Source organism: Chiloscyllium plagiosum, chromosome 19, assembly GCF_004010195.1.
Source record: "Chiloscyllium plagiosum isolate BGI_BamShark_2017 chromosome 19, ASM401019v2, whole genome shotgun sequence".
In the NCBI taxonomy this organism is placed as follows: domain Eukaryota; kingdom Metazoa; phylum Chordata; class Chondrichthyes; order Orectolobiformes; family Hemiscylliidae; genus Chiloscyllium; species Chiloscyllium plagiosum.
The window spans coordinates 7786812-7808944 of record NC_057728.1 but is presented as its reverse complement, the minus strand read 5'-3'; the positions used below and the strand labels follow the sequence as shown (position 1 = coordinate 7808944).

General features: G+C 42.6%; 1 protein-coding gene across 29 annotated transcripts in view; it reads right to left on the bottom strand.

Annotated features, from left to right (window-relative positions):
• The window catches only part of nrcama (neuronal cell adhesion molecule a), a 397533-nt gene that overhangs the window by 127872 nt on the left and 247528 nt on the right, over window positions 1-22133 (bottom strand). For 18 of the 29 annotated variants that reach the window (XM_043709013.1, XM_043709021.1, XM_043709023.1 and 15 more), the window contains exon 1: window positions 10732-10755. The exons of 3 other annotated variants lie outside the window; for them this stretch is intronic. The gene's annotated coding sequence lies outside the window, so the exon portion shown is untranslated. Of the gene's footprint in view, window positions 1-10731; window positions 10757-13305; window positions 13418-22133 lie in introns of those variants that run through there. 8 more of the 29 variants (XM_043709012.1, XM_043709018.1, XM_043709016.1 and 5 more) reach the window with 2 other exon arrangements.

The following is a 22133-nucleotide window of genomic DNA, read 5'->3' as shown; positions in this document are numbered from 1 at the left end:
AGTCATTAATAGCCTCTCCCCATATCTTGAGAATATGACCTCTTGCTCCAGACTCCCCGGTCAGGGGAAAACATCCTCCCTGAATCCCATAGTCTGCCCAGCCCTGTTGGACATTTGTGTGTTCCAATCTAATCACCTCTCAACCTCCTAAATTCTGGCAAAACAGAGGCCCAATTGTAAGGTCATAGAGTCATATAGATGCACCGCAGAGAAACAGACCCTTTGGTCCAACTCTTCCATGCTGACCAGATATCTTAAATTAATCTAGTACTTGGCCCATGTCCTTCTAAATCCTTGAACTTAATCTCTTCTGTACGACAATTTGGCCATCGTTATACCACCCTAGTAACCCTTCATTGCACTCCCTCAGTGGCAAGCTAACCTCTCTTAGCTCAGGGGCGAAAACCAAACATACTACTCTAGTATAGTCTCACTAATGTTTTGTATAATAGCTGCAAGGCATTCTTCTGCACTCAAATACTCTTGCAATGAAAGCCAATATACCATTTGCCACCTTAATTGCTTGCTTCTCCTGCCTGTTCACTTTCAGTCAAGGTGTTTAATGACACCCAAATACTTTTGTACATCCACATTTCCCAATATACCCTCATTTAAAGGCCACTCTGCATTTCTGTATTTCACACACAAGTATATAACTTTGCATTCATCCACGTTATACTGAATCTGCCACATCTTCAATTTTTCTGGATCACCCTGAAACATCCTGACATCTTCCTCACAATCCCACCCAGTTTTGTGTCATCAGCAAACTTGGAAATATTGCATTGGTCTTCCTCATCCAGATCACTTACAGATGTCAGGAACAGCTGGACTCCAAGCTCTGGTCTCTGTACCAATAGTCACCATCTTCCACCCAGAACTGAGACACTATTTATTCCCACTCTCTGTATCCTGTCTGGCACTCAATTCTCAAACCATGCCAGTACACTGCCCCCTTTCCCCTGTGCTTCAATGTTGCCCACTAACCTCGTACGAGGGATCTTATCAAAACCCCTTCAGAAAATCCAAATACTTCAAATTCTCTGGTTCTCCATTTATCTATTCTACTGATTACATCTCAAAAAATATTCAGGAGATTAGTTCAGCACGATTTTCCTTCCATAAGTTCACGCTGACTTTGTATAATTTCATTAATACTTTGCATATTTTCTGTTACCATGCCTTTTATAATAAACTCTAATCCCACAAATGATGAGGGTAACTGGTCTGCAGTCCTGTCTTTTTCTCTCCCTCATTTTTGTTTAAACAGTGGGCTTACATTTGCTACACTCCAAACCATCTGAACTCATCCAGACTCTTTAGAATTTTGCAAGATGTCCATCAATGCATCCTATATCTCCAAGGTCACTTCCTTCAGCACTGTTGAATGTAGATTATCAAGTCCTGGGGGATTTGTCAGCCTTTAATCACATGAATTTATCTTGTACTATTTCCTTATGAACACTGATTTCCTTCTCAATTACTCCCTCTCATTGGATCCTTGGTTCATTAGTATTTCAGGGAGGGTGATTTGTGCTTTCTTTTGTGAGGAGAGAATCAAAGTGCACATTCGAACCTTTTACCAATTCTTCACTCCTTGTTGTAAATTCCCCCATTTTTGACATTTGTCTCTGCTTATACTTCATGTAATATATGGAAGCTTTTACAGTCGGCTTTTATGTTCCTTGCTGGTTTACTTTCATAATCTATTTTCTGATACCAGAGTGGTATGTGAGCCATATGACCTAAAGACTGGCAGATTGCATGAAAAAGCATCTTCATTAAATTGTTCCAACGAGACAAAGTACTGATAGTGCCCATGAAAAACTCTAAACAGTGTCCAACATTAAAAGTGGTTCTATGATTGGACAGCAATTGCTAATTAATCTTGAGTGGTACATGCTGTGCTGACAACCAACTTAACATTGACATTTAAAACACTTGAATATTTTTTATCCTTTGTTGAATTCTAAACTGTTTCCAACACTCAGGCTTGCTGTTTTTCTTTGGCAATCTTACATGTCTCCGCTTTGTATCTAATATTATCCCTAAGTTATTTTGTGAGCCATGTTTGAGCTACCGTGCCTATTTTATCAGCAGCAGCAAATAACAGTGGGATTAGAATTGGAATTGCATTCATCATTTTGCTTTTGCTCACTGTCAAGTTGAGCACTCAGTAAGTGACAGCAATTGCAATTGCCATTCCAGGAACACTTTGGCCCCTTCCACAATCACCCTCAATGCCCCTTCTCATTTCCATGTCATCTGCCCATGCAAGCACAGGACTCACAACACCTGCTTTTAAAGACCCGCAAAAGAGGCTTTCCAGGCAAAACAGCAATTTCGTTATACTTCTTTCAAATTTGTTGTTCAGTATCATCTCCTTTACACTGGAAGACAGTGGACTGGAAGATTGTTGTTTGGATATACAGAACATGAGTATTGTTAAAAAGACTCAAAGATGTTCATATTACACTCACCAGTACATCTCACAAGGAAGACCAGTGGAAAGGGGAACAAGGTCTTTATACTGTATGAGCAGAATGTGTTGATCGGTTGCAAGTGGATTCCGATTAGATGAGGTGCATTGTCATGGACAATGCACCGGTTAGCTGATAACTGACAGGTAACTGCCAAGTTTCGCTTAAATTTAAAACAGTAGATTGATTGATATGTCATAACATTGCCGTGAGGAATGAACCAGAGGATATAGTTGTTTTACCTGAGCAAATTAGATGACAAGTGAAAAATACCAGGTGCCACAGTGAAATTCATTTACCATAGTAATCATTTGTGAGACATAGGTAGAGGATTCTCTTGTCTTAGAACATAGAACAGTGCAGCACAGAAAAGGTCCTTCAGCCCACGATGTTGTGCTGTCCATCAATCCTCATGTATGCACCCTCATATTTCTGTGACCAAATGCATGTCCAGTAGTCTCTTAAATGTCCCAGTGACCTTGCTTCCACAACTGCTGCTGGCAATGCATTCCATGCTCTCTCAACTCTATGCGTAAAGAACCCGCCTCTGACATCCCCTCTGTACTTTCCTCCAACCAGCTTAAAACTATGTTAGCCATTTCTGCCCTGGGAAATAGTCTCTGGCTATCGACTCTATCTATGCCTCTCATTATCTTGTGCACCTCAATTAGGTCTCCTCTCCTCCCTTTTCTCCAATGGAAAAAGTCCGAGCTCAGTCAACTTCTCTTCATAAGCCCTCCAGTCCAGGCAGCATCCTGGTAAACCTCCTCTGAACCCTCTCCAAAGCATCCACATCTTTCCTATAATAGGGCCACCAGAACTGGACGCAGTATTCCAAGTGCGGTCTAACCAAAGTTTTATAGAGCTGCAACAAGATCTCACAACTCTTAAACTCAATCCCCCTGTTAATGAAAGCCAAAACATTATATGCTTTCTTAACAACCTTGTCCACTTGGGTGGCAATTTTAAGGGAACTATGTACCTGCACATCAAGATGCCTCTGTTCCTCCACACTGCCAAGAATCCTATCCTTAATCCTGTACTCAGCTTTCAAATTTGACTTCCCAAAATGCATCACCTCGCATTTATCCAGGTTGAACTCCATCTGTCACCTCTCAGCCCATCTCTGCATCTGTCAATGTCCCGCTGCAGCCTACAACAGCCCTCTATACTGTCAACGAAACCTCCAATTTTTGTGTCGCCTGCAAACTTGCTGACCCATCCTTCAATCCCCTCATCCAAGTCATTAATAAAAATTACAAACAGTAGAGGCCCAAGGACAGAGCCCTGTGGAACACCACTCACCACTGACTTCCAGGCAGAATATTTTCCTTCTACTATGCTGTCAATATGCTGTTATTAACAAATACTTGTGTAGCTGTTGCGCAGTGAAACAGTTAGCTTTACCGGTCGCTAAAACTTTGAGATACCTTATGTCCCAAGAACTGGTGGGATTGTATGAAGCAGAACCTTTCTTCATCCATTTGCAACAGACAAGTTACGGATTGTGCCCTACCCTCCCAGGCTTGCAAAACACTTAAACAATGTCCAACATCAACAGAAGTGATTCTGTGATTGGACAACACTTTCTGAATAATCTCAAGTGACACAAAACCAATTTAAGATTGCCATGTGAGTTTGCGAGGTTTTTTAGATTAGATTAGATTACTTAGTGTGGAAACAGGCCCTTCGGCCCAACAAGCCCACACCGACCCACCAAAGCGCAACCCACCCATTCCCCTACATTTACCCCTTTACCTAACACTACGGGCAATTTAGCATGGCCAATTCACCTGACCTGCACATCTTTGGACTGTGGGAGGAAACCGGAGCACCCGGAGGAAACCCACGTAGACACGGGGAGAATGTGCAAACTCCACACAGTCAGTCACCTGAGTCGGGAATTGAACCGGGATCTCTGGCGCTGTGAGGCAGCAGTGCTAACCACTGTGCCACCGTGCCGCCCACACTGTACACTTACTTATACTGGAAGGTATATATAAATAGAAAGGGCCCTGTTGTTTTCAGGCACACATTGTCCTGTTTAAACTCAACAAAATAGATGACAGCCATCCTGTGGCTCATTCCAGAGTGCAAACCATCCAAATCAGAGTCCACTTGCGAATGAAACAGCATGGTCTTCTCATACAGCATAAACATGTTGTTCCCACTTTACGCTGTGATTTCTTGTGAATGATCATGCTGAGACCAAGATGGTAAGTGTTGGCAAAATGTGTTTTTATTTCCAGCAATACTCGTATACACACGGATTGTGTGACCATATGAAGAAGCACCTTCACTCAGCCTCGAAGTGTGGCTTGACCTGCCAGATACCTGTAATTTTAACTCTGGGCTCATCTCCTGCTCTGTCATTATCATCCTGCACAGCTCCAAACAAGTTCAATATAAACTTGAGAGACGGTATCCTATCTTCCAATTACATTCTTTACAATCTCTTGAACTTAACGCTAAGATCAACAATTTTAGATGGTAACCTCTCCCTGCACCTTTCCAGATGACTGCTGTTAATAGTGATGCTGTGATTCCCATTTATATCAGCTTTGAGACCCACCTCTTATTTCTTTCCTTGTGCAATCACCATCCCCCTTTGTTGCACTTTCAACCATTTGGACATGTAATTGCTCCTGACAGACTTAGCAATTGTCTCCTATGCTCCCCTCTCACTTTTTCTCTTGCTATACTTGCTTCTGTTACTATGCATCACTAGGTTTTCCCAACTCTGGTGAAAAACCTGCGCAATTCTAGCATTTTCTGATTTTATGAAAGATTTCCAGCATCTAATGCATTTTGGATTTTTGCTTTATCATCAAGCACCTCTCTGATTTTACTGTTTATTTATCATAAGCTTCCTTTTAAAACCCTATTTTTGGTTTGAACTTCTTGGTACAGTGATTTAAAACATGCTACGCTTTGATATCCAGTTGAAATATGTTTAACCTTTATAACAATTTGTATTTAAATACTAACACTTCTGGTTTGTTTATCAGGCTTTCTTCCAACTAGTGGCTTGAGGCATTGCCTTTTTGAGCCACTAAATCAACTAAATTTTCAGTCTTCAATCTTTCATTTGGAATTCTTCTTCACATCTGTTCATTTTCAACGTACTTCTCATGAGGCGATGGTCACTATTTCCTATGTGTTCATGGACATTCAATGGATTTGTTTGCACTGTTTTGACGCTTAAATCTACCCATGGCACTGCATCCTTCCTTATCAAACAAGCAATATCCCAATTAAGGGAAGAGGGAGGAAGTGAGGACTGCAGATGCTGGAGATCAGAGTCGAAGAGTGTTGTTCTGGAAAAGCACAGCCGGTCAGACAGCATCCGAGGAGCAGCAGAATCGACGTTTTGAGCATAAGCTCTTGGTTCCTCATCTCTCCTGCCCCTCGGATGCTGCCGAACCGGCTGTGCTTTTCCAGCACCACACTCTTCAATTAGGGAAACAGACCTGGCTGCAACTATTCACTAGTTTGGCTGTGGACTCTTGTCTAAAATTCATAATCACAGCTCTCAGCAATACAACTTTCTGCAAGCCACCTCAATATCCAGGATTGCTTTTTTCCGTACCGTGTCTGATCAGTGCCATGATAATTTCAGAACAGAAAGACTAGGGTTTCCGTAAATATCAGATTGATCTCACACAATGTACACCTCCACTCAAAAGTGGATCACTGTGATACTAACAAGCCATAAAATTTGAAATACATCTTGCACCACTTCTTGCAATGTAGCAAAGTCATACCAAGGTACTTTGAATGCATTCAAGCAGATAAAATTTGGTTCCAGGCAACATAAAAACAGACCAGGACAGGTGACAACCACTTGATCAAAGAGAGGGGTTTTAAGGAATGACTGCCAGGAAGATAAAGAGGTGGAGAGTTTTACTGAGGGAATTCCAGAGCGTAGTGATGAAGCAAGCTCTTCATAGTGAAGCATTAAAATCAGGGACACACAAGCGGTCAGAATTGGAGGAGCACAGATATCTCAGAAGGTACAGCAGGACACGGTTATAGAGTTAAGTGGTGATGGAGACGTGAGAACACATAGATTAGGATTCTACAACAAAACCACTGCCAGATTTGAGCCAGTGTGGATCAGAAAGCACCAAAGTGACAGGGGAACAGGACGTGGTGCAAGCTGGGATACATGCAGCAGAGTCTCGGTTCAGTTTGACTGTACAGAATCTGGCAAGCTAGGCGGGAGAGACTGAGAATAAATGAGCTTGATGGTAACAAAAGGCATTGGTCAGCTGCAGATGAGGGAAGGCAGGATATCAAAAGAATTTAAATTCAATGAATTAAAACCTGAATTAATCTTACGAATGATCACATTAGGAGAAGCAGAAGCTACTACAGCTGATCAAAAATGACCACTGACCGACTCTTAGCTGTTGCCTCCCTTGTAACCCAAGCAGTGCGTAGAAAGTATGTTTGGGACATAATCGACAGCTCATCGGAAGCAATCAACAGCTGAGACACAAACATGATTCATGCAAAGCTGTCCATTGCTTAAGGAAACCTGATAGCAATTCAATTGTGAAACAATGTAAGGAAACATTTACTTCAGTTGTCATTGTTCTAAGAGATTCTGTCAAATTCCATTTCCTCAGTGTGATTAAACACAGTGCACAGTGTAACCACAAACTCCAGTCCATTTAAAATCTCAAAATTAACTTAACAAGACAGAGGGCCTCTGTGCTTCATTATGATAGGAATGTAGGAGCAGGAGTAGGCCATTCAGCCAGTTTCTCCATTGAATTCTAGCACGCCAAACACTTCTTTCCACTCCATCAACCAACCTTGGTTCCATTTTCCTCGATAGCTTTGCTAAAAAAACCCATCAACTTCAGGCTCTCAACTTTCTATCGACGCTGCATCAAAAACAGCCTTTCAGATGAGTCAGGATTATGGAATTACTCCAATTCACACCCTAGATGCCAATTGGAGTCTAACTTTTCTGGTCCCATGTTTCTACATGCACTTGGCATTTTGATTGAACCCTTTTCAGTCATGGCAGGTTATGCTCACATTAGGAGTCAGCCTCAGTTTAACCTCCCCACAAACGTAAGCTTTACTTATGGGCACCTTACCATGGAGGTAAGGGTTGCGTTGTGAGGTCCACAAAAACGTAAGAAACACCCCGCTCTTTACAACAGGAGTCAAAGACATTTCAAAACCGTACATCACCTCGACGTTCGGCGGAGAGGTCAGACCCACTTTTGGATCTTTCCAAGGCTTCCAGTTGTTAACTTACCCAATGGCATCTTCAGAACTGAAGACCTTCTCAACAGGAGGAGAGAACTAAAAATCATCTTTCCTCTCAGATTGGAAAGCCTTAACCTTCATCCCCAATTCTCTGATCTTTTTGCATGATGTTACACCAGCCAGAAATCTTGTGAAACATGCCCACCAAGACTGTGTAGATCTGCCTTTCTGACCTAGCAATGCAGGTCCTACCAGTGACCTGACACAGAGTGCCACATTGTCGAAGGTGCCAAATTTTGGATGGGATGTTAAACCGAACCTCCCCTTTCACACAAATAGCTGTACAGAATTATTACAAAGAAGAGTGGGGCAGTTCTCTGTTCGATATTTATCCCCCAACTAACACCACAATCACCAATAACCTGGCAATTATCACATTGCCATTTTAGGGACATTGCTATGCACATATTGGCTGGCTGGCTGTTATGTTTCCTGACATCACAACACTCCAAAACCATTGCTCTGATTTCGAAGCACTTAACAAGATTGTGAAGGGTGTTATACAAACAAAAAACTAATTTTGACAGTTTGATTCTGTTATCCTTCTGAGCAGAACATCGTTGCTCAACACTTCTCTCAGATAGTGCACTTCCTTCTTCCTGCCAATGTACAGCTTCAAACACAGGAGTGATTAAACTCACTTTGCCCAGACTACAAACAATTACACTTGCGTTTAAAAGGAAAACCATCTATTTACCCACAGAGCCATCATTGTAGTCTGGTGGCCTGTTGCCACACACCACAATCAGGTTGAGGCTAATTAACTCCAGTAACCCAGCTTCAAACCTCACAAGAACAACTAGAATTAAAAGCTTAATAGCCAAAGATTAGGAAGTGTGTTGTATCTGAAATCAAATGGAGAATGAGAGGCATGATTTAGTCCCTGTCAGGTCTGTCTTTTCACCCTGGCTATCTTTCTATGTCAAACACCAAGAAAGAAAGACTTGTACTGAAGTAACACTGCTCACAATCCAAGGTTATCTCCGAATGCCTCACGGTCAATTAAATGTTTTGTCAAGTGTACAAACCTGCTGTCCTATCGAGAGAAAAGGTAGCCAATTTGCACAAAGCAAGGTGGCAGCGAATTGATAGTAAGGTGATAATATATTTGAAATGATGCCGGTTGAGGGATTCACCGTGACAACAGACAGAACTAGCTTGCTTTCCTACAGTTCCATGGTTTCTTACATTTACTAGAGGGAGCATACAGGACATTAGATGTATGCCTATTGAAAGGTGGCACTATGAAAGTGCAGCATTTAGTGTTACTCCCCATTTAGACTGGCCTTTCCAGTTATTCGTTGGCAGCGAGATATCGCATTTGTCACTAGAGTGTTAGAATCTCTCAAGTGGTGAAAGACTTCACCCCACGCAGTGAAAACCAGGACTCTACCCTGCTCCTGGAATCATATTCTGGGTCTACCAAGGTAAAGTTTTCCAAATTAGTAGCAGAATATTTATGCCCAAAATGCAAATTATTTTATTCTTTCATAGAACGTAGGCATTGCAGATAATTCCTGCATTTGTTGTCCCTGATAGGCCTTGAGCTAAATGACTTGCCAGGCCATTTCACAGGGCAATTGCCATGGGTCTGGATTCACATGTAGGTCAAGACACAAACTTCCTTTACTGAAGGGCATCCGTGTACTAGATGGGTTTTCCCAATAGGCAAAAAGTGAGGACTGCAGATGCTGGAAACCAGAGTTGAGATTAGAGTGGTGCTGGAAAAGCACAGCAGGTCAGGCAACATCAGAGCAGCAGGAAAATCGATGTTTCAGGCAAAAGCCTTTCATCAGGAATCAGGTTTTTCCAATAACCCACAGTGGCTTCCTGGACAAACTCTTAATTTCACATTGATCAACCTAATTTAAACTTAACAACCTGCCGTGATGGGGTTCGAAAGCAAGACCCCACCAGCATTAATCTGGATGACTGGTCAAGTGATGCTACCATTATGCCACTGTCCTCCTTTGTTGCAGCCAATATCTATGATTGGATCAAGGCACAATGTTCAAGCTTTAGACCGCATCTACTTTTGAGCATCATCAAGTTGGGATACTGTAGCAGGACTGTGCATCCAGATGTGCTAACAGACCTTGTAGAATTTGATGGAACAATGTAGATGCGGCTTAACTCTGCATTGGCATGGAAACGAACACAAGTTTGTAAGACTAGCTCACAAAAGAACAACAACTCAGGTCAATTAAAAACATATTTCATGTTGCCTCTCAAACCTGCACCACTGTTGTTAAATACGATCATGGTTGACCTGATTGTGACTTTAACTCACATTCCTAGCTATTCCACTCTAACCTTTAACTTTGGCTTTCTCTCTCGAAAATGCTCAAACTCATTCACTATTTTTATGTCTGGAGCTATCGAAGGCTTTCAGATGAGCAGTTTCACATAATGAACAAATCTCACAGTGGCTTAAGTTCAAATACAGTTTGTGTGCTGAAACTGAATGCATGAAAAGCAAATTCATCAGTTCCTAACACTGACATCATGCTCTTCGATCAGCACAAGATCCATAAACAAAAGGCTTAAAATAAGCAGATGCCATCTGATTTACAACATAAAATTGCAGGCTATCGCTTATCTCAAATTGAAATGATGAAATGTGACCCTCCCAACAATACAACACTGAGCAGCTCCTGCTGAAATCATCAAGTTTGTGCAGCTTTCTAAATTTGTTGACAACACAAGCCTATTCCTTTACCTTAAGAAAGCTAAACAAAAAAAAGATTGAAAAGATATTTCTCATCCGAAAGTCCGTCAAATACCCACAATTAACATGTTCAGAGCTGTCAAAACCCTAACATGTGAACGCCGAATAAATCTCTCAAAAGATTCGGTTCCAGTATTAGTAATTCAACCCATGCTTAGTAAATTATTAAAATTACAAAGATATTGCCAACTTCAGACTTTAAACAGCACAAAGAGGAGAACTTGGGACATACTGTACCTGTAGTAGCCACCAAGAGGAGCACATTTTACACACCGATTCAGGTTCCAACAAAGAAATAACTAACATTATCCCTGGCACAGCGACACAACTGGAGCTCTGAGGTCCCTGGGCTCAGTAAGAGACTTGTGACAGTAAATCTATGACAGCTGAGGCACCGAGACTTTCAGTGGCTAATTATAAGCAGCTTCGCTGTCCACAGATACAGGGAGCCTAGGGCAAACAGTCTATCGCTATCTGCAGCGTGTAACAGAACTGTCAGACAAATCTTTCCATTCTGCTGACAGCACACTACTCCCAATAAAACACTCATTCATTTTTGAGGCCCTAGAAAATAAAATCAATCCTATTAGTCACACTAAACCTGGCAATATGGTGTTTGCCTTATGTTAGAATCACAGAACACTAGAGGATGCCATTGAATGCTTTTCCTTAGAAATAAGCCAGCTCCACCCACTGCCACATTCTTAATCGCAATTTTCTTCTTCCGGATTTTATTTGGAAATTTAGACAAACGGCTGGAAGCACAGGTTTAACCAGCAGTAAATAAAAAAGACTTGTGGGCGTCGTCCCTTCTTCCATAATGTCGGTTTCCTGCTTTTAACTTGCTCTTTGCAATACTCGTAGTTTTTAGCAGTGCATCCCTGGCTGGTTATATTATAGAAAGCATCAATCTTGTTGACACATCGATCTGGATTGGAATTGTACATGTTAAATCACTTCTCTTGGGTTTTTTCTTCATTTGGCAACACGCCGAGTCCATCTTCAGCTTCCCATCAAGGCAAAAATAGTAGCCTCAGGCCACACAAAACAGGTTTTAGGTTCACGGCCCTATTTTCCAATTTGATTGCCAAGAGGCTGGACACTTGCATCTTCCATTTGCTGAAGGGGACATGATGTTAGACAGTGCAAAGATTCAAAAAGGTGAAGATGCAGCTTCTTCAGCCTGGTGGAGATTGTTGGCTAACAGTCAGAACCCACTGAAGGCCCACTGAACCAGACCCGAAACGTTAACTCTACTTTCTCTCCATAGACGGTGCCAGGCCATACACCACATGACTTCAGGAAAACCAGCTGCCATTGATCAAGTATTTTGAATGTAGGAAAGACTGGGACATGGCACAACAGCTTTAGAAGACAAAATGGGATACTGAGCAAATTAAGGAGATATTAGGATGACTGGCCTAAAGCCTGGATGACCAGGTAAGTTTTGAGGAGCATCTTAAGGAAGGAAGGGGAGCTGGAGAGACCGAGATGTGTCGAGACATACAGCATGGAAACACACCCTTTGGTCCAACACATCCATGGCGACCAGGTGTCCCGAACTAAACTACTCCCACTTGCCTGCATTTGGAGTATACCCATGTCAACCTTTCCCATTCATGTACCTGTCTAGATTTCTTCAAAATGTTGTTACTGTACCTGCATCTACCACTTCCTCTGGTAGTTCATTCCACATATGAACCAGCATCTGTGTGGAAAGAATTGCCCCATACCTCCCTTTTAAAATCGTTCTCCCCTCACCTTAAAATGATGCCCTCTCGTCGAACTCCAGAGCTTAGCACCTGCACATCTGTAGGCTTGGTCAATGTGGAAGTAATGGGTGGACGCACAAGAAGCTAAAAGTAAATGTGGAGGGTCACTGAGGAAACAAAACTGGTTATCCTCAACTCGCAGACAGATAGCCCGTTCTGAGCTCGGTCAAATCAGCTCTTGATGTTTCAGCAGCTTAGGTGCTCATTGATGCTTCTACTCATGGAACTCAGTGTGGAAGCAGGCCATTCGGCCCATCAATCCACACCAATTCTTCGCAGACCATCCCACCCAGACCAACCCCCCATCTGTGCCTGTAACCTTTCATTTCTCATGGCTAATCCACCTAGCCTGCAATACACTGAACACTATGGGGCAACTTAGCTTGGTCAATTTACCTAACCTGCACATCTTTGGATTGAACGAGGAAACCAGAGCACCCGGTGGAAACCCACGCAGACACTGGGAGAACGTGCAAACCCCAAACAGACAGTTGCCTGAGGGTGGAATTGAACTCAGATTCCTGGTGCTGACAGGCAGCAGTGCTAACCAATCAGGCACCAAGCCTCTCAGGCCTCTAAGGGTTAATTTAAACACTGTGATTCAAACAGGGGCAGCTCAAAGGGCCGGTTCCTCCACCACAACCTCAAGTTCAGCAGATTCTGCAGTTGGATTCTGAGGAAGGGTCCCCGGACCCGAAACGTTAACTCTGATTTCTCTCCACAGATGCCGCCAGACCTGCTGAGCTTTTCCAGCAACTTCTGATTTTGCCCCTGATTTTCAGCACCATTTCTTCAGGTTTTGGTTTTGCAGTGGAGTCTTGAAGAATTGCTCATCAACGCAGCACAGACAAATAAAATAACGAAGAACATTTTTCAATTGAACACATTTTTTTTTTAATAACCGCAAACATTTTAAAACATTGGGGTCCAAAAGATGAGAACTTTCAGAGATATTCACAGTAACGCCACAAACAACAGTTCACTAACACACATCTTTTTTTCTTTTAGAAATGACATGCATTTTTTAAAAACAACTCACCACTGCTACTGTCCTGCTTTGTCAGGGAATTCTGGTGCTTTCCAATCTGAAATCGAGCATTGTGTGCAGTTGTGATCCCATTTAGAGGTTCAATTGCTACTTACACACAGACTGTTGGCACTAACACTTCTGGATGCAATCTGATCTATTCTCCAAGCCTTAAACAAATGAAGCCATGTGACTCTCTTCCCTTTCATTCTCCTCCCCTTCGTGATTATCCTCATGATGGCACATCGCAATTCATCTTCATTGATCAGACGTTAGTCCACCCCTTCCCGTCAAGGCTGCACTGTCAGAGTACTCAGTTGCTGCACATCACAGAGCTTTCCAAAAGCAGCTGCTTGGTTTGTTTGCGGCCGTTATCAAATGTAATCCACGCATTACTTCCTTTCCACAAATGCAGTGGGCTGAAGCCTCTTTTTGGGTCGACTTTAGTGATCTTTTCAAATGTGGTTCAGTTGACAGCACGCCCAACACCTCTGTCACACGATTATACTCTGAAAACTTGGGGTGGCATGGTGGCCCAATGGTTAGCACTGCTGCCTCATAGTGCCACGCACCTGGGTTCGATTCCACCCTCAGGCGACTGTCTTTCTGGAGTTCGCATATTCTCCTAATTTTTGTGCGGGTTTCCTCTGGGTGCTCCAGTTTCCTCCCATGTTCCAAAGATGCGCAGGTTCGGTGCATGATAAATTACCCATAGTGTTCAGGGATGTGAGGGCAAGTGGATTAGCCATGGGAAATGCAGGGATAAGGTTTGGGTGGGATGCTCTTTGGAGGATCTGTGCAGACTTGATGGGCCAAACTGTGGGAATTCAATGATTCCATGAACCTAGTCTAGTGGCTTGAGTATAAAACCTAGGAGGAGACCACCAATGAGGGAGGACCTCCCTATCATCGCTGGGAACAGCGTGATTTCTAAGAAACACAAGGAAATTATCCCGAGTGCCCAGCTCATTATTTATCACTCAACAAATGTCATTGAAAATGGATTATCTGGCTTTTATTTTGTCTTGGAGAGTTTGCTCTGCACAAAACAGATGTGGTTCCCTCCATTATAACAGGGCTACACTTCAAAAGTTCACAAAGCACTTGGAGATGCTAAGATCATGAAAAACACAATAGAAATGAAAGACTTGTGTTCTCCTTTTGCACGTGGCGACCACCCTCTAGTTCCTGTGCACAATGCCTCTGTGAATGCAGCAGCCTGTGCCTGCCTACAACACTGCACCAACCTCCAGGCTTCAACTAAAAATCAACAAGCATATTGCAGAGGAGTCGAGCAACTCCAACAAACCAGACTCTGGATTAGTGGTGCTGGAAGAGCACAGCAGTTCAGGCAGCATCCAAGGAGCTTCGAAATCGACGTTTCGGGCAAAAGCCCTTCATCAGGAATAGGGCTTTTGCCCGAAACGTCGATTTCGAAGCTCCTTGGATGCTGCCTGAACTGCTGTGTTCTTCCAGCACCACTAATCCAGAATCTGGTTTCCAGCATCTGCAGTCATTGTTTTTGCCTCCAACAAACCAAAGCCCAACCACCTCATCCCTGATATCCAAAACATGACCATTACCAAAGCGGACAGAGGAGTCAGGGTCACCGTTGGCCAAAAAGCTGAACATACATAGCTGGGTAGATGCTGGAGCTATGTAGAGACTGAGGACTCTGGAGTGGGCTATCAATGCGTCACCTTCTGCAAACATCTAAAAAGCTGAAGTCTGGAAAGTGTTAGTATTTACTTACCACTTGCCTGATGGACCCCAACACGAAAATAAACAGGAAGCTAAATATCCTGGCCCTAGTGTTCATCATCACCCCTCTAGCATGTGCAACTTGAACTTCTCAGAGAAACTAAGGCTGCACAAGAAATATTTATTTGCCCACACAGCAAGGTCTTCCAATTCAGAATTCATAGTTTGTCACTAATCTGGCATCATCTAAAACAAATAGTATAATTGGCACTTCAACCCTTGACATGCAACTATTTTTCAATTCTTTCTCTGTGCAACCTGACAGACAGATGTAGTGTGGGTTACGCAGCACTGCGATTGTGAACTCAATGGATATGTCTTGAAATGACATGCTGCAACAACCCAATGGCTGGTGTCAAAAGATACGAGAGAGAAAAGGATATATCATCACAACAGAGAACAGTGAGGTCTGTAAGACAGCAACAGCATAAACTGTCTGCAATGTTTTTCTATCAATGAAAAAGTAAAAACAAAATCCTGTAAATGAGATGTACAAAGGGCACAAAGGACAAGTGAATCCTAACTTCAGCCCTCATTAGCAGGTAAATGGATCTGATCATGGTATCATGGAAGCAGACCCTTCAGCCCCATTGAGTCCATATCGACCCTCCCAGACCCAGCCCCCTGCCCTATCCCTACAACCCTGCATTTCCCATGGCTAACCCACCCAGTCTACTCACTATGTAGCCAATCCACCTCACCTGCACATCTTTGCACTATGGGAGAAAACTGGAGCACCCAGAGGAAACCCACACAGACACGGGAAGAATGCGCAAACTCCACACAGACAGTTGCCCAAGGGTAGAATTGAACCCAGGTCCCTGGCGCTGTGAGGCAGCAGTGCTAAACACTCTGCCACACGAAAATGTGACCTTAAGCAGTTGGGTCACTAAAGTTGGGAATCAGCACACTTAGGATACAGGATGAGGACAAGACAATCAGGCAGCCTCCCATTGGCTGAGAGACAGAAAGGGTTGGACAAACTCAGCAGGTCTGGCAGCATCCATAGAGAGAGAAACAGAGTTTACATTTCCAACCTGGTAGGAGTTGTTTTTGGAAGTCCAATCCAATGATACCTGCTCAATGTTCACAAGTGGCCAACAGGAGCAGGGAGTCATTTGGCATGGTTATAAACATCTACACAGTCAGATACAACTCAAGCATGAAAACTGGTGATTGAATGAGAAACCCGAAACATTCAGTCTTCATAGTTCATGTTGCAACAAGATTTAGTGTCTAAAATGGAAAAAAAAAGTCATTCCAGCTATAGTAAAGATAGAGCACAATGCCATTTACACCTGGTTAGTGCAGGATATTGCCCATGTAATCAAATACCATTGCTCTTGGGATTAGGGAAATATCATGAGCCAATCTAACTACATTTCACCTTTTATATATTCAGCTAACAAAATGGAAAAAGCGTTATGGTCTTTCAAGTGTGAGCATGTGACTGTGGAATGTGTTTGCGTCCAACGGAGTGCAAGAAATATTTCTTTCAGAAAACTAAGCTTTCCTTTCAAGCCTTCATGCTGGCATAAGGATGAATCAGATGAAAGATAAGCAGAAAGTGGGTGGGAATGTAGAGTCATCGGGTCAACTGTGAGCATATTAAATGACAGAACAAGCTTGAGGGGGTCTACTTCTGCTCGTATGTGAAAGACTCAACAGATACAGGCTTTGTCGGATATGAATGATCCCACCCCAATGCAAACTCTTACCTCCTCAAAGCAGCAGTCTGGCTGTCTTTAAGAGGAAAGGCTTACAGGTTTCGGTCAGTAGTCCATCACCAAGTGCTATGATCCTAGCTGATGGTAATACTGGACAAGACGCATCCCAAATGAAACTTCGGGTTGAGAGAGTATAAGTTCTGCTGCTCTTTTTTAAAAACAATTTGTTTATTGGGGTGGTCAGTACATTCACAAGAGGCTGCTTCAGAAAAGTAGAAACTTCCACCAAACATTGACTGTTTCAGCTCTCCACCCAACAACCCAAAGGTCTGGGAAGAACTTGCTGCCCTGCAAATAATTGCTCACCCATGATCTGATACCTGGCACAGCGACCTACTAGCAACATCTCTGTAACACCAGAACAAACGTCAAACTGAGTGTGAATCTCACAGCAACACTGGGTGGGTACCATCCTGGGCAGCACAGCCAACACACCAGGCACTGCAACACTTGCCCAGATCTATCCATCAGCAGGGCACTGCTGCTCAATCTGGCTGAGGAATTGCCCCACAATTGTTGTAGGTATCCATCCCCTGGAAGTCGTGAGGATTATTTCTGGGATCTTGAGCTTCCTACATCAGCATATTTTGAACCCTCCCACTTTCCCTTTTGGGAAACCACAAAAGAACTATCTCTAACGGACAGCATGGAACCTAGTAAGCTCTACCAGAATATACTCCATGGTCTACAAACTTATGGCAGCCAAATGCCTTGATGGCCAACCTCTGGTTGACTGCAGTTGGTGATGTTTGCAATCTGTTAACGGACCTAAGTGAAGTCCCAGACTCCGGCATTCCATACCAAAACTGCACAGCATTCTTGAGGATGCACCAAGGAAGATGTGACCACTTGTTCAGGAACAGCCCAATGATGACTGAGATATGTGCCCATGTTCTGTCCTGTAAGCTCCATTCCAAATATTCTCAGCTGAACCTGAACGTATCTCTTAAAACAACGAGAAATTCTGACTTCTTCTCCAGCCACACCACTAAAAAAATTCACAGTAATCTTTCAGTTTGCAAATCACAACATGACCCCTCACAAGGATGTTAGAGATTATGATACCATCAAACTGCACTTTTCAATTCCCATCCATTTTCACAAAAGTCAACCGTGCGATAAAACATAAAGTTGCCACAGTCTTACCGAACAATAGGGCTGCTCTCACATTAGAGGGACACGACTGGTTGCCTTTTAATTTATTCCCTTAGTTGTTTTGTAGGAAATCTTTTCTCCAGGAGAAAACTATCCTCACATCTGACCTCAGTCAGACTTCCTTTCAACCGAACCCAAACATTTTGCCATTTCTTGGTTTTCCTTTGCTAAAAGCAATTATTCCAAAACCTAGAAGCTCATGTCCTCCAATGTTTCCTCTCTTGTTGTCATAAACAAACTTACATTAACTCTGATGCACAAAGGTTTAAAAATCACAGTACCAAAAAAAAACTCAGTTAATTATTAAATCCCTCTGCAAAAAACCACTCTTATCTTGACCTTTGCTCTAGTGTTATGGAGATTTTGCTAGTAGGTCACTGTGCGAGGTACAGGGTGAGTGATTATTTGCAGGACGAAAAGTTTATATAATTGGTTTAAATCTAAACTCTTCAACAAAATGCTAATAACACAGGCAAATCACACACTTCCATCAGAACTGCCATTTACAAACTGCTATGGTCAATCCTGGGCCTACAGGCTGTATTTTCCTGTACGGCCTAACCTTACAGCTGCTAATTATTGTACAGAAGTAATGCAAGTTTCATTTTTATTGTGATACGGTGGGAGTTTCATCAATGTTCTGCCTCATGCCAGCTGAGAACGGTCGTTTTCCTTTTGCCGTCAGTCCATCATGTGACACATTGCCAGCAATCGCACCAGCAAACAGTTAATTGAAAATGGCCCAAGGCTCTCAGCCACCATACTCTGCCATTAACACTTGGCTACAAATGCAAAGCTCTCTTTAGAAAACTAAAGTTTGTAGCTAATGAACACTTATCAATCTGCATAATTCATTAATCCAACATTAGATGAAGGCCTGATGAGAGAGGTTAGTTCTGAAGAAGGTTCACTGGACTCAAAATTAACTCTTTTCTCTCCACAGATGATACCAGACCGTGCTGAGCTTCTCCAGCAACCTCTGTCCTTGTTTCAGATTTCCAGCATTGCAGCTCTCGGTTTGATCATCGATTTGTTGTGTTCATCCTTCTTTCTTCTCCACTGGAAGCCACCAGATATGCCAAGGGCTTGAGGCATTTTGCTTTTATTTCAGATAACTAGCATTTGCATTGCTTTGCTTTTAAACAATCAAAACCTGATGGATCTGAGTCTTTGCTTGTTTCACTGTTGGACTTGTTCACGTTCCTATAATTTAAAGTTGAAAACTAGTCTGGCCGAGTACTGCTTATAACAAGTGGTCTCTGCTTTCTGAGCAGCCACATTTCTCCCCATTGGCCCAAGGAATCACATTGCACCCCTGCTCTCCATTTACTGCATTGTAGACAGTTCTCTATCCAGGCTGCTACTTGCCCCTGACTTTACATGTTCTGAGCTTAATGTATCAGACCTTTGAAAACCAAACAAATGACAATGTTTATAACATCACCCTCATTTGGTCTTCCTGTTATTTCTGAAAAATTATTCAAGAAGGAAGGTCCTGTATTACCCTTCCTTTTGAAATTCATGCTTCTTTTCATAATATCATAATTTCTTTGTATGTTCTTCTATTATATCTTTGAACAAGAATTCTAATATCACCGAGGTGATGTTAATTGGACTTTAGCTGCCTCGACTTGTTCTATCTTCCTTGGTCCAAGATTGGATTAATTGTTTACTGTGCCTTTTCATATCTGGTCGGCATGGACAGGTTGGACCGAAGGGTCTGTTTTCATGCTGTACATCTCTCTGACTCTATATGTAACTGTTCCGCTGCTAATTTGTTTACTATTTGTAGACACCGAGGTGATGTTAATTGGTCTTTAGATGCCTCGACTTGTTCTAACTTCCTTGGTCCAAGATTGGATTAATTGTTTACTGTGCCTTTTCATATCTGGTCGGCATGGACGGGTTGGACCGAAGGGTCTGTTTCCATGCTGTACATCTCTATGACTCTATATGTAACTGTTCCGCTGCTAATTTGTTTACTATTTGTAGATGAAATCAATCTGGACCAGGGGTCTTATCATCTCCAAGTTTGATTAGGTTATTCTCATTTCCCCATTTCTATCTTAAACATTTTGTTTTGCGGCTGAGATTATGTGGTGTTGAAATTCTGAGCCTTCACCATTGTGACTCCACTCAGACAGGTAGCAGCTCATTAGAATTCTCATGTCCTGTGCCATGTACACATCCAGAGGCTGTTGCTAGTCAGTGTACCCTGTTGCACAGACTATGTTGTTGAGATCTTATCATGCCCCCCTTTGCATGCCATTTGTTGGCTACAGCAATGATGTTGCGTGGACTTGGGTGTATCAAATGTCAGAAAGAATCAGTGGAAATGCTATGAATTAATGATAACTTCGACCACACGTGAATTTTCCATCTGGAAAAGCCAATGGAAAAGTTACACCTTAACGAAGTCTAATGATCTGGGCCTGCCCTGAAAATTATTTTTGTCTTTGAGGAAACAGTCACATTTTTCTTCCCTATGATTGAGGAAATACATATTTTTGTTAATGAAAACACTGTGGTTGCTAGCGATCTGAAATGAAAACAAAGTGCTGGAGAATCTCAGCAGGTCTGGCAGCATCTGTGGAGACAGAAACAGAGTGAACATTTTGAATCCAGTGACCGTTCTTTGGGACAGAATAGAGGTGCACATGAGATGGGTGTCATGCTGTTCGGAAAGGTCCAGATTGAAAAGTAAGGGATACCAGAGCTCAAAAGGTGCTAAAAGCAAAAGGAGATGGGTAATGGCTGTTGCGAAGTGACACAGCATTAGTCCATAAAAATAGGTACAGGAGTAGGCTATCAAGTCCTACAAGCCTGCTCTGCCATGCAATACAATGATGGTTGATCATTCAACTCAATACACTGTTCCTGCTTTCTCTCCATATCCTTCGATCACTTTAGCTTCAGAACTACATCTAACTCCTTCTCGAAAACATTAATTGGTCTCAACCACTTTGTGGTAGAGAATTCCACTGGTACACCACTCCTTGGGTGAAGAATGTCTCCTCATCTGAGTCCTACATGGTCCACCCTGTACCCTTAAACTGTGACCTCTGGTTCTGGACTCTGTTCATTGGGAGCATCCTTCCTGCATTGATCTTAATAGCCCGGTCAGAATTTCACAGGTTCCTGTAAGATCCCCTCTCATTCATCCTAACTCCAGTGAATACAATCCTAAGTAATCTAGTCTCTCTTCATACGTCAATCCAGCAAGCCCATAAATCTGCCTGGTAAACATCTGTGGTACTCCCTCCATAGCCAAAACACACTTCCTCTGATACAAAGACCAAAACTGTACATAATACTCGAGGTGTGGTCTCACCAAAGACCCTACACAATTACAGCATGGCATCCCTACTCTTGTACACGGACCCTCTCACTCTGAAGGACAACATTTTTTTCTATTCATTGACAGGATAAGGGTGTTGCTGGCTAGGCCAGCATTTATTGCCCATCCCAGAGGGCAGTTAAGGGTCAACACATTGCTGTGGGTCTGGAGTTACAAGTAGGCCATATCAGGTAAAGGACATTAGTGAACCAGATGGATTTTTTTTTCTGACAATCAACAATGGATTCATAGTCATCATTAGATTGTTAATTCCAGATTTTTATAGAAATCAAATTCCATCATCTACCATGACAGGATTCAAACCCAGGTCCCCAGAACATGACCTGGGTTTCTGGATTAACAATCCAGTGATAACATCACTGGGCCATCACCTCCCCCGTAACATATCATTTGCCCTTCTTCAATATCTGCAGCATTTACACGCTTACTGTCAGGTGGTGGACAAGAACACCCAGTTCTCACTGCACAGTTCTCCCTTCTTCCAATCCATCATCATTCAGATAATAATCAGTTCTTATGCTTTTGCTACCAAAGTAATTAACTACACATTTATCTACATTCTACTTCACTTGCCGCACATTTTCCAACTCACCCAACTTATCCAAATCACACAGCATCCTCCTCCCAGCTTACCCTCTCATCCAGTTCAGCGTTGTCCAGAGTAGGTATTGATAACAGGATGAAGTTCAACTCAACTGTGAACAGAAACGTGAAACCAAGATACACTCTGGCAGAGGGGGGGGGGTAAGAAAACAATATTAGAAGAGAGGAAAGAGTCTCAAGTTGCTGAACTCAGTGTTGAGTTTGGAATGACGTGAAGTGTCTAATCGGGAAATAAA